This window comes from Erinaceus europaeus, chromosome 5, assembly GCF_950295315.1.
Source record: "Erinaceus europaeus chromosome 5, mEriEur2.1, whole genome shotgun sequence".
NCBI lineage: Eukaryota > Metazoa > Chordata > Mammalia > Eulipotyphla > Erinaceidae > Erinaceus > Erinaceus europaeus.
Genome location: NC_080166.1, coordinates 81383756 through 81397910, shown reverse-complemented (window position 1 = coordinate 81397910; position 14155 = coordinate 81383756). Strand labels below are relative to the sequence as shown.

Genomic DNA, 14155 nt, shown 5'->3' with positions numbered 1-14155 from the left:
AGAGCAGCCTGCAGCATTGTTTTACTGCTTATGAAGTCTCCCCCTCCCAACCCCCAGCCCCCAACTGCAAGTGGGGGCTCGGGGCTTGAACTCAGGTCCTTGTGTAAGGTAACACTTGCTGTGCCATCATCTGGCCCCTCCATACATCTTCTGTAGACAAATTCCAGAGTCTTTTCCCAGGGGGCCAACCCAGCATTCAGCCTTTGGGAGACAATGGGTGATCATTCCCCAATGTCTTGGAGAGAGGTGCTAAGACAGCCATGCCTAATGTACTCACAGTTAGTAGTAAAATTACTAGGGTCTCTTGCCAGGAGCCATTTCTCTGCTTTATAGATGATAAGCTTTGAGACACCCCTCAAGACAAATGTTAATTCCCCCCTGGGCAGGCCATTTCCCCTTAGGTAAACCATTTATCAGTAATCAAGTGAGTCAACACAAGTGAGTCAACACACAGTTTGGTTCCTGCCATTTGTTGCAAGGAACATTCCTCTTTGAAGATTGCTCCCCCTCCTCCTCCTCCAGCACTTCCCCCCTCCTTCCCCAAAGCCTTATAATGTCTGTGCACACAATAAAATTTAGAGCTTGATCAGAAACTTGACTTGCTCTCATTCTTCGCGTCTCTTGTCCCTATCATTTCAGGTCTCATTGGGTTCCTAGCCCCTGCTCACCGCCCTGCTGGCCGGGGCAGTCTCTATTTTAGGGTCCAGGCAAAAAAGCAGGGACATTGTCAGGATGTGGTGAGGGATGAGTAAACTACTGAGATTATATTACTTCAGAGGCATAACCTTAGGTTTGTAAGTACAGAACCAACGTCCTCCCCTCACTCTTAAAGAGAAAAAATGGTAGCAGTAACAGAGGAAACCCCAGAGGACACAGTGACCCAGGCTATTCTACTGTTGATTAAGCTAAAGGAAGGAACCCAGACTGGCCAGGACTGACTGGGCAGGATCATAGTAACACCACCCGGCCTAGGACTAGGTCTGCCAACTCAGCTAATTAGACCTAGGGGAAGAGTAAGGCACACTGGGAAGAGAAAGGTCAAGTCCCTTGCCTGGAGGAACATGATGCAGTGCTGGGGCTGGGAAGATAGCATAATGGTTATGCAAGAGACTTTCTTCCTTATTTTATTTTATTGTATTTATTTAGAAAAAGGAAACACTGACAAAACCATAAGATAAGAGGGGTATAACTCCACACAATTCCCATCCCCTTGCTTGATAGCTTCCCTATTCTTTACCCCTCTGGGAGTATGGACCAAAGATCTTTATGGGGTGTAGAAGGTGGAAGGTCTGGCTTCTGTAATTGCTTTCCCAATGAACATGGGTGTTGACAAGTCGATCCATACTCCCAGCCTGCCTCTCTCTTTCCTTAGTGGGGCAGGTTTCTGGGGAATCTGAGCTCCAGGACACATTGTTGGGTTTGTCTGTCCAGGGAAGTCTGGTTGGCATCTTGGTATCTGGAACCTGGTGGCTGAAAAGAGAATTAACATATAAAGTCAAACAAGTTGTTAACTAATCATGAACCTAAAGGCTGGAGACTTTCATGCCTAAGGCTCTGAGGTCCCAGGTTCAATACCTAGCGCCACCATAAGCCAGAGCTAAGCAGTGTTCTGAGCTCTCTGTCTTGCCTGCTGTATCTCTCTCATTAAAAAAAGAAGTACTATATTTAAAAAGGATGTTGCAGTTCTCTCTTTCTCCCCACCTTAATTCCCAGTCTTTTGGAAGTATGCTTTTAAAAAAATTTTCTAAGTTGGGGGATTAATGGTTTACAGTCAACAGTAAAAAACAATAGTTTGTAAGTGTGTAACATTTCTCAGTTTTCCACATTTCTTTCAACCTCCAGTAGGTCCTCCTCTGCCATCATGTTTCAGGACATGAACACTCCCTCACCACCCCAGAGTCTTTTACTTTGGTACAGTACACCAACTCTAGTCTAAGTCTGCTTTGTGTTTTTTCTTCTGTTATTTCTCAACTTCTGTCTATGAGTGAGATCATTCCATATTCTTTCTTTGTCTTTATGGATGTCCTCACTTAACATGATTCTTTCAAGCTCCACCCAAGATGAGGTAAAGAAGGTGAATTCACCATTTTTAATAGCTGAGTACTATTCCATTGTGTATGCATATACATACCACAACTTGCTCAGCCACTCATCTGTTGTTGGACACCTAGGTTGCTTCCAGGTTTTGGCTATTACAAATTGTACTGCTATCAACATAGGTATACACAGATCTTTTTGGATGGTTGTGTTTGGTTCTTTGGGATATATCCCCAAGAGAGGAATTGCAGGGTCATAGAGAATACTTCTAGCCTTGTGAGTGTTCTCCAGACTGCTCTCCACAGAAGTTGGACCAATTTACACTCCCACGACCAGTGTAGGAGGGTTCCTTTGTCCCCACAACCTCTCTAGCATTTGTTGCTGCTATCTTTTCTGATGTATGACATTCTCACAGGAGTGAAGCGTTATCTTATTGTTGTCTTTATTTGCATTTCTCTGACAAACAATAACTTGGAGCATTTTTTCATATCTTTGTTGGCCTTTTGGATTTCTTCTTTGGTGAATATTCTGTTCATCTCCTCATCCAATTTTTGGATGGGATCATTTGTCCTTTTTTTTTTTTTTTTGAGCTTTGTGAGCTCTTAATATATTTGATTTTTGGCTTCTTGTGTTAAGTATGGCATATAAAGAACTTCTCCCATTCTCTTTGTTTGGGTGGTGATATCTTTTGCCATGCAGAAACTTTTTAATCTGATATAGTCCCATTGGTTTATTTTTGTTTTAGCCTTCTTTGTAATTGGATCAGTATTACTGGAGATGCCTTTACAATTTATATGGAAAAGAGTTCCACCAACATTTTCCTCTAAATATTTGATAATTTCTGGTCTAACATCTGGAAGTATGCTTTTGCTCTCTCTCCAAATATTGCAAAGCCAGGCATCTCATTCTCTGGTGCTTCCCCATTTCCTATTCTGCTGGGAGTTTACTGTATTTTTCAGCCTCTACTTTCTTGGAAGTTCTCTCCTTCTGCACTTCCTAACAATCAAACACAGAAAATGAGATACAAATAAAGTTCCACTGGTAATATGACTATCAGGAGAGCCTACAAGTGAAATGGCCCAGCAGGTAGCCTGAAGAACTTGCAATACCTGAGACCCTCAGTTACTTTCCACACCACATGTACCAGATTGGTGCTCTGGCTTCTCTCTCCCCTGCTTTTTCTCACTCACATGAAGTCCTATCTTATGTGAAGTAAATTTGATACATCTTAAAAATATCAGGTGAGGAATAATTGAAAACTGCAAGTCCTTCACAGCAATGATACTGCAAAATAGTTAAGCAAAGCCTATGAAGGCAGCAGAACAGTAAATTATATGGAGCAAATGAGATCACAGCCAAGGATATAAAAATCTAATTATTAGAGATGCAAGCGAGATATAATAAAATATAGCTACAATGGGAAGTTTTAATGCATCTCTTTCAGGCCTAGACAAACATCATAAACTCAAAATAAATAAGAACAGTGTTTGGAATAATTAAATAGCTCAATCTACATAAAATATTACACTTCAGAAAAGCAAAGCACACTTGTACTTTGCAATGGACTTTGGGTTGTCTTTATAAATTTATTTAATCTTTATATACATATTTATTTATTTATTTTGGATACAGACAGATTAAAATTGAGAGGGGGAGGAAAAGATAAAGAGGGAGAGAAAAAGAGAGATACCTTCAGCACAGTTTCACCCCTTGTGAAGCTTCCCCCCTACAGGTGAGAACTCAGGGCTTAAACTGTGTTCCTTATGAATTGTAATGTGTGCACTCAACCAGGTGCACCACCACTTTGCCTCTCTCCTTGAATTTCTACCCAGACACAAAATCACTCAAAAGCAATCTTCCACAAACCATTGTTTAACTTCTCTAGATGGAAAGAATTTTTCTTTCCTCTTCTGCTATTTAATTTCCCATTGTTGGCCACACCCTCCTTCCTGCTCTGTGTGTCTCATCTTTTTCATCTACCTTTGTGAGATGTGCTTTACATTTAATGAAATACCTGCATTGCCCCCATGTTAGCTGTCAAGTTCAGGAAAACATTATTAAGACAGGCTCCTAACAACATTCCTAAAACAGACTACCTAATTTTCTTCTATCCTAAAGTCCCTATTTTCATCTGCTCTATTCCTACTTTATGGTTCCTGTTTATTAAACATTTTATCCTGTTTTCCATCTTCCTGCCTTTCAGCCACCAAATTCCAGATGCTATTATGATTCTATCCAGACTTCCCTGGACAAATGACCTCACCAATGCTTCATGGAGCCTTACCTCTCCAGAGCTCTGCCCCACCAGGGAATAACAGAAACAGGCTGGGTGTATAGATTGCCTGCTAATGCCCATGTCCAGTGGAGAAGCTATAATAGAAGCCAGAGCTCCCACCTTCTGCACTCCAAAGAGATATTTGGTCCATATTCCCAGAGGGATAAAGAATAGGGAAGCTTCTTGTAAATCAATATTATATCATTAAGTAAAAAAATATTAAAAACTACCTGCTTTGGAAGTTTATAGTTAAGGGGTAACAAGTCTGATAAATGTAGACCCCTACTGACCAGTAACCCAATCAAAAAGTAGACAATTTCTATCACCATAGATATTTCTGATAAGTTCTATGCAGTAGGGGACCCCGGAATTCACCATTTACCAAATAAGTAAAAGTATTTACCACTATTTGCATTAGGAGATGATCACTCTGACTTGCCCCAGTAGAATCTTTTGTGTCATGTCTATGGCTGGAATAAATTATAGAGCCCAAAACTCTTTTCAGCTTGATTGATTTCATTCAATATAGGACTGTGTATGTGTGTGTACATTATCTATATAGAAAGATTTATTTATTAAGAAGAGGGAGAGAGAAACAGAGCATTACTCTGGTGTGCATGCGGCTAGGATTGAATTTAGGACCTCAAACACACAAGTCTAGCATGCTATGTGCTACACCATTTCCCCATCATTATTTATTTATTTAATACCAGAACACTGTTCAGCTCTGGTTTATGGTGGTATGGGAAATTGAACCTGGGAACTGGGAGGCTCAGGCATAAAAGTCTTTTTGCTATAACCACTAAGCTATCTCTCCTGCAAGTAATGCTTTCTTTTATGTTGTTAAATATCATTCATCTATGAGTATTATAATCTTCACTGCTTTTTTCAAGTGGTTCTCAGGTGTTTGAATCTTTCCAATATGAACTATTTGAACACAAGGGCAGTGGATATTTGCATATGTCACTTGACTATTTCTGCTTGTATATATTTTATACAAATATCTTAGAGCAGAGGAGGTGAGTTTTATGATAGGAACTGCCTCTCTTTAGAAACACTGATAATATGTTTCTGAGAATGTTTGTATAATGTATACTCTTACCAGCAATGCATGAACAATTATTTTGCATTTCACCAATGACTAATGATTTCCTAAAACTTCTAGTGTAAAGAAGCAAGTTAAGTCTTTTTGCTAATGAAAAAAAGATGACCTGTTTATCTTCTTGTTATTGAGTTGTAAGGATCCTTTTCTATCATAGTCATGCTATTTTTGTGAAATTATTAGTCTAGGACTGGGAAGAGAGCTCACCTTGTAGGATGCATGCAATGCTGGCATTTGAGCCCTGATAGATCATGGGACTGTCAGTGCACTGGAAGAAACTTTACAGTTTCTTGCACTCCCTATATATGACATTAAAAAAAAATGAAAAAGTTGGCTCAAGAGTGATGACATTTTATATGCATGGGACCCAAGAACCTCAAAACTTCACACAAACACTCATACACGTTTGCATATTCTGAGTACAATTTGTTAGAAATTCTGGTATGGGGGTAGATAACGGTTATGCAAAGAGACTCTCACGCCTGAGGCTCTGAAGTCCCAGGTTCCCAGGTTCAACCCTCCATACCACCATAAGGCAGAGCTGATCAGTGGTAAACGAGAAAGAGACCAAACATTTCTCCTATTGTCTTTTCATTGTCTTAAAATAATATTCAAAAATCAAATGCTTAACTAATTTTTCCTTGTTAGTGTGCTTTAGAGTCTGCAAAACCTTTGCTTATTCCAAAGGTGTGTGCTGTCCTTGATTGATGGCATTGTTCACAGATGCTCAGTAGTGATGTTTATGTGATTGTTGAGTTCATGATTAGTAGAGCTGACAGTGCAAGGATCTACTATAGCTAATTGCTATCCCAGTGGCTGACTTGATGAATAAGCACATAGGCTGTTAGCTCAATCTATAGGTGGTACAATCAAAATGGAGATTGCGTCTGTCATAACATTTCCACTCACTCTGATCTTAACAGCTACTATTCTGCAGGCACCAAAGAAGCATGGATTCTAACTCAGTAACATCACTGCAAATGGTATCAATAAAACTTGCTTCATGCACAGGATGGGGTTACAGAAAGGGTACTGAGGAGCTCAAAAGATGTGGGGGACTCTCTAAAGGTAGTCATTGAAAAGAATCAGGAACCAAGAGGACTCTGAAGGCCAAAAGGTAGGAAGACTGTCTCCACTAAATGCCTTAGCTGCCATTTTCTACCTGCTGGAGTGAGTTTTAAATTTTTGTGTTTTTTTTGTTTTGTTTTTAATTTATTTTTTTATTTAAGAAAGAATAATTAACAAAACCATAGGGTAGGAGGGGTACAACTCCACACAATTCCCACCACTCAATCTCCATATCCCATCCCCTCCCCTGATAGCTTTCCCATTCTCTATCCCTCTGGGAGCATGGACCCAGGGTCTTTGTGGGTTGCAAAAGGTGGAAGGTCTGGCTTCTGTAATTGCTTCCCCGCTGAACATGGACGTTGACTGGTCGGTCCATACTCCCAGTCTGCCTCTCTCTTTCCCTGGTAGGGTGGGTCTCTGGGGAAGCGGAGCTCCAGGACATATTGGTGGGGTCTTCAATCCAGGGAAGCCTGGCCGGCATCCTGATGGCATCTGGAACCTGGTGGCTGAAAAGAGAGTTAACATACAAAGCCAAACAAATTGTTGAGCAATCATGGACCCAAAGGTTGGAACAGTGGAGAGGAAGTGCTGGAGGAAGGGGGTACTCACTGCAAACTCACTGCAAACTCACTGCACACTTCTGCTTTCAGGTATATATTTTGCACTTGTTTATGGATACGTGGGAACATATGCTCTCTCTCTCTCTCACAAAACCTGGTGTATATCTAGGTTTTGGGACTTTGTTAGAAAGTGATACACTTGAGATGGAATAAGAGAATACTAAAAAGGAAGGGTCTCACCCGAGTAATGAAGCTAAACGGTTGTCATTCCACACCTGAAGTCTCTGGACACAGTCTGAAGTGAAGCATGTTGAGGTGGCAATCTTTGCGTTGATTAGGTTGCGATCGGCAGATGCAATATTATTTGATATGGATTGGGAAAGGCATGCAGGAAAGTGGGCCCTATCCTAAGGTCCCAGGACTAGGGGAAAAATAGGCTCTATAGTGGAGATGTGAGGTTCCTGCTGTCTTAGGGTTCAAAAAGACAATCGATAGTTAATGTTATCATCACATTATTTGGTAATTGGGTTAACTTTGAAAAGTCCTTCTGTTAGGGTTTGCTGTATAGTACTCAGTATCTTATATATAGCTGTGCCACTGGTTGCTTCTGATCTACTTGGTCTAGGCTTTTGAGATAGTCCACATATCAAATACACAGCCTATATATTAAAAAGATTCAGTCTGTGTTTCAAAACCTTTGAGACATACAATTAATTTCCCCCTCATATTAATTAACTAGTAATTTATATGACTACACTTTACTAGGAGTGTACATAAACACCATTCCCACCACCAAAAGACTGTGTCCCATCCCACCCACACACCCCCAGCCCCCACTGGCCCAGGAAGCTGCATGTCTACCCCTCACCACTGGGTTTTTACTTTGGTGCCCTACTTTCAATTTAGTCACATCCTGCTTTTAGTTTCCCATTCAGATCTTCTTTCTCAACTTCTGTTGATGAGTGGGATCATCCCATACTCATCTTTGTCTTTCTGACTTAGCTCACTTAACATAATTCCTTCAAGCTCTGTCCAAGATGGGTTAAAGAAGGTGGGTTCATTGTTCTTAATAGCTGCATAGTATTCCATTGTGTATATATACCACAGCTTTCTCAGCCACTCATCTGTTGTTGGGCACCTGGGTTGCTTCCAGGTTTTAGCTATTATGAATTGTGCTGCTATAAACCTAGGAGTACACACCTCTTTTTGGTTGGGTGTTATGGAGTCCTTGGGGTATAACCCTAGGAGAGGAATTACTGGATCATATGAAAGGTCCATGTCTAGCCTTCTGAGAGTTTTCCAGACTGTTCTCCACAGAGGCTGTACCAGTTTACATTCCCACCAGCAATGTAAAAGGGTTCCTCTGTCACCACAACCTCTCCAGCATTTGTTGCTGCTGTCCTTTTTGATGTATTCCATTCTTACAGGAGTGAGGTGGTATCTTAGTGTTGTCTTAATTTGCATTTCTCTGACAATCAGTGACCTAGAGCAGTTTTTCATATGTTTGTTAGCCTTTTGGATCTCCTCTGAGGTGAATGTTTTGTTCATATCCTCTGCCCATTTTTGGATGGGGTCATTTGCTTTTTTGGTGGTAAGTTTCCTGAGCTCTTTATATATTTTGGTGATTAGTTTCTTGTCTGATGTATGGCATGTGAAGATCTTCTCCCATTCTGTGAGGGGTCTCTCTGTTTGTTTAATAGTTTCTTTGGATGTGCAGAAGCTTTTCAATTTGATGTAGTCCCATTGGTTTGTTTCTGCTTTAGTCTTTCTTGCAATTAGGTTTACTTCATCAAAGATGTCCTTGAGGTGTAGGTGGGAAAGTGTTTTACCAATGTTTTCCTCTAAGTATTTGATTGTTTCTGGTCTAACATCTAGGTCTTTGATCCATTTGGAGTTGATTTTTGTTTCTGGTGAGATAAAGTGGTTCAATTTCATTCTTCTGCATGTTACAACCCAGTTTTCTCAGCACCATTTATTGAAGAGAGCCTCATTCTTCCATTTAATGCTTTGGGCCCCCTTATCAAAGATTAGATGTCTGTAGGTGTGGGGATTTATTTCTGGGCTTTCAATTCTGTTCCACTGGTCTGTGTGCCTATTTTTGTTCCAGTACCATGCTGTTTTGATGATGATGGCTTTATAATATAGTTTGAGATCTGGGAGTGTGATGCCTCCATTTCTGTTTCTTTTCCTCAAGATGGTTTTGGCAATTCTAGGTGTTTTCAGGTTTCAGATAAATGATTGTAGTGCTTGTTCTATTCTCTTAAAGAAGCTTGGTGGAACTTTGATGGGTATTGCATTAAATTTGTATATGGCTCTGGGGAGAATATTCATTTTGATGATATTTATTCTTCCAATCCATGAGCATGGGATATCTTTCCATTTCTTGGTATCAGTTTCTATTTCCTTGAGTAGCGACTCATAGTTTTCAGTATACAAATCTTTCACTTCTTTGGTCAACTTTATTCCTAGGTATTTGATTGATTTTGCTGAAACAGTAAATGGGAGTGATTTCTGGATGTCTTCTTCTTCAGATTTAGTGTTTGCATAAAGAAATGCCACTGATTTTTGTACATTGATTTTGTAGCCCGACACCTTGCTATATTGTATAATAACTTCCAGTAGTTTTCTGCTGAATTCTTTAGGTTTTTCTATGTATACTATCATATCATCTGCAAATAGTGAGAGCTTGACTTCTTCCCTTCCAATCTGTATTCCTTTGATTTCTTTCTCTTGCCTGATTGCTATGGCAAGAACTTCCAATACTATGTTGAAGAGTAATGGTGACAGTGGACAGCCCTGTCTAGTCCCCGATCTGAGGGGGAATGTTTTCAGCTTCTGTCCATTGAGTATGATGTTGGCTGTAGGTTTGCTATATATAGATTCCACTATCTTGAGGAATTTCCCATCTATTCCCATTTTTTGTAGAATTTTGAGCGTGATTGGGTGTATCATCTTGTGTATCATCTGTTCATTGTTCAGTATTTTGGATAGAAGTATAAAATTTGTATATTCACTGGTCATCTTTTTGTGTCAAGCAGTGTTCTTCGATACTTGGGATAATCTCATGAACAAGATTTATTAAAAATGCTTTCTCTTCTGAAGTGTATGGTATCAGGGTGAATTACAATAACAATAGACATTGCAGGCATGTGAAATATGACATGATATGTTATTGACAGAAGTAGAGAGCACATCTCCATGGTTGCTTTCATTATAAGGTAGGAACACACACACACACACACACACACACACACACACATATATATATACACAAAGTGGAAGAAATAAAAAATATATCATATGGGGGAGCTGAGTGGTAGCACTTTGGGTTAAGCTCACATGGCATGAAGCGCAAGGACAGATGCAAGGATCCAGGTTTGACCTCCAGCTCCCCACACGCAGGGGAGTTGCTTCACAAGTAGTGAAGCAGGTCTGCAGATGTCTATCTTTCTCTCCCCCTCTCTGTCTTCCCCTCCTTTCTTGATTTCTCTCTGTCCTATCCAACAATAATTACAGCAATAACAACAACAATAAACAACAAGGGCAACAAAGGGGAAAAATTGGCTTCCAGAAGCAGTGGATCCGTAGTGCATGCACTGCGCTCCTTTGATAACCCTGGAGACAAAAAAAATCATATAAGTATAATTTAATTATCTTTATTTGTTTATTGGAGAGACAGACAGAAATTGAGAGGGAAGGGGGATATATAGAGAGAAACAGACAGATACCTGCATCCCTGCTTTACCACTTGTGAAGCTTTCCCCTTGCAGGTAGGGACCAGGGGCTCTAGCCCTGGTCCTTGCGCATTGTATCGTGTGTGCTCAATCAGGTGCACCACCACCTGGCCCCAATGGATGCTATTTGATTTTAAAACACAGATGAATAGTTTCTTGTCATCTGATATTTACCCAATAACATTTATTACCTTCTTGTTCTAGGAGGCATATTCACATATTACTCACTTTATCCTCAGAGCTATGCCATAATACCTAAATTATTATCCATCTCTTCTGCAGTCAGGCAGTGGGAAGTTCTGTGTCAGGATATAGTTATTAAAGGTTGGAGAACAGGATTCATATCCAATTAATTTTGACCTGAATCTTGTGTTATTTTTCCCTTACCAGTATTCCATTAAGAAAAGAAGCTTGGCATTGGAACTTCAGATGGTAGGTGTTCTTCCAGATCTACACTAACATGACTCCAGTTCTCTACTTTCATATGTAACAAACATCAAAAATGTCCTTAATCCATGTAATGAACCCTGGTAATTTTTCTCTATACCCTGTACCAATTTTTCAAAATCATCAGTTGTTGTTGGAACAGTTCAGGTCTGATTATTTCCATTTCTGGGGTGATACGAGTTTGGAGCAAGGGAAGCAATGATTACACCTTGCAATTGCTAATGAAGTGCTCCTTGTTCATATCAAATCATATCATAAGGTCCATAAAACTGCATAAAAACACTAACAAGTCAGCAAGTATCTTCACTGACATCAGAGGCACTCAGAGTCACTGACCTAGGGGCTCAGAAGGATTTTGACTGGGGCTTATTCTTTCATTACATGTCTACACTTGGCATTCTATTTGGCAATAAGCTCAAGGTTATGCTGTCAGTGCAAGATCATTAGCTTTGCAATTTTCCAGAAAGCATTTGCCTTAGCAAATGTGCGTCCCAACCTTGGTGAACATGTTTGTATCCAGGTGTAAATTCTGTGGCTGCAAGAGCTGCTTGCTAATTACCCTGACTTGTTCTTTATTTCTCTGCGCATGGATGGGGCAGTAGAAATTTATCAGAAACCTCTTCTTCCTGAATGGCATTAGCTGATGCTCCCAGATAAGCCAGAGCAACTGTGCTTGGTAAGCAATTTCTTCTTGTCAACTGTCCTTGTCCAGGGCAAGGTCTACAGAGAGGTGTCCCCTTCACCCCAGTGTTATCAAAACAATGCGCAAAGTGACAAATGTCTAGTAGTTTTCAGTCAAAGTGATGTCTGTTAGATGTCAGAAAATGTTCAAACTGAAAAAATGTTCAAAATGTTCAAAATGTTCAAATCTCTCTCTCTTGTTTTGTTTATTTATCTATTTTTACTTTGAGAGCTTCTTATAAAGAAAAGGATATGGCTTGTTAGAGGAGGAGGAGGAGGCTGGGAGAAGTTTGGAGCTGGGGTTATGAGACTTGACCAAGTGACTAGAACATAGTGAGTACTGCGCTCTTTGACCAAAATGTCACCACCACTTCTACTGAATCTTCTACTTATGGGACTTGTCAGTCTCCATAATGACCCAGGGTGCATCATGGGATAGATGCTAAGGCTCAAAACCATGGGCTGTGTGTGAATAAGATGAGCTATCCCCTGTCCCCTATTGAATACATCTCAAAGCTTATTACTGTTCTGGACAGTTGGACTAAATCTCTGAACAAATCAGATAAAAATCCCTGTCATCATGGAACTTAATTCATCTACAGTAAACAGCACTAAATAAACAAGTCAATGATGGGATATTCTAGGTGAGGCCCTATGACAAGGTGGAGTGGGGTAGGTCATAGGAGGAGGGCAGGGAGTGACAAGAGTGACCATTTCTGATAGGACACTTAGGTTTGGCCACCATGAGTAGGTGGCATCTGAACAACACATAGAGCTAATGAGAGAGCTGGAATGGCTGTAGTGACATCCAGAAGGCAGCTATTGCAGAGTACCGCCAACAGAGCATAAATACTGGTGAAATGTGCTTGAGGATAAACAAGGAGGTCAATAACTGGCATTCAACGAGCAACAGGGTTGGGGTGAGGGGTAGGAAATAACCACAGAAGATGAAAAACACAGAACAAAATGTGTTATGGAATGAGGCCATTCTTCTTCTAGCGTTTGCCCTTCTTCCGTAGCCAGTCAACAGCGTCAGGTTGAGCCTGATGTAAAGTTTCGAGACCTCCTTTGAATCTGGAGAGGTAGCAGTCGTTGACTATGTGGGTCATAGTCTGTCTGTAGCCGCAGGGGCAGTTCGGGTCGTCTCTGGCTCCCCAGCGATGGAACATAGCGGCGCACTGGCCATGGCCTGTTCGATAGCGATTGAGGGGGGTCCAATCATAACGTGCTAGGTCAAAGCCGGTTGACGCTTGCAGGGGTCTGTGATGAGGTGTTTGTTCTTTACCTCAGCTGACTGCCAACTCTGTTTCCAAGAGTCTGGAACAGAGAAGTTCAGTGTAAGCATAGGGGACCAGATTGGGTGACTAGACGTCAAGCGTTGGACAGGGTGGGCGAAGATATCCGCGTATATTGGCAGGTCCGGTCGAGCGTAGACGTGGGAAATGTACTTAGATGATGCCGCATCCTGACGAATATCTGGTGGGGCGATGTTGCTAAGAACTGGCAGCCATGGAACCGGGGTGGAATGGATAGTTCCAGAAATTATCCTCATGGAGGAATATAATTTGGAATCGACCAAGTGGACATGGGGGCTACGGAACCATACTGGGGCACAGTATTCTGCAGTGGAATAGCATAATGCCAGAGATGATGATCGTAGTGTGGAAGCACTCGCGCCCCATGAGGAGCTGGCCAGTCTTGCAATGATGTTATTCCTCGCGCCCACCTTTGCTGCAGTTTTTATGAGATGTTTGTGAAATGACAGAGTGCGATCGAGAGTAATGCCAAGATAGACTGGCTGGGCTTCATGCTGGATTCTCATATCGCCAAGCTGCACATTAAGCTCACGCAAGGCCGAGGTATGGTGTAGATGGAAAACAGATGATACCGTTTTTGCAGTGCTAGGGATTAGTCGCCATTTTTTACAGTAATCAGATATCAGAGACATGTCTTTTGTGAGTGTTTCCTCGAGGATGTCGAACTTTGATGCCTGAGTTGCACAGCAGATGTCATCGCGTAGATGAACTTACTTGAAGAAGTTTCTGGGAGGTCATTAATGTAAATATTGAATAGCGTAGGAGCCAGAACAGAGCCCTGGGGGAGGCCACTTGAGACAAGTCTCCATCTGCTAGACTTGTCACCCAGATGCACCCGGAATCTTCTGTTTTGGAGAGGAAACGATATAGTGTTGGCCACCCATGGAGGCAGGCATCTTGAGATCTTGACTAGGAGACCACGGTGCCAAACCGTG

The 14155-nt window shown here is 41.2% G+C and overlaps 1 long non-coding RNA gene across 1 annotated transcript in view; it reads right to left on the bottom strand.

Annotated features, from left to right (window-relative positions):
• Positions 1–1111: 1111 nt before the first annotated feature.
• The window catches only part of LOC132538624 (uncharacterized), a 35974-nt gene continuing 22930 nt past the window's right edge, over positions 1112–14155 (bottom strand). Inside the window, exon 3 of the long non-coding RNA XR_009549973.1 lies at positions 1112–1470. This is a non-coding gene — a long non-coding RNA (uncharacterized LOC132538624). The remainder of the gene's footprint in view (positions 1471–14155) is intronic.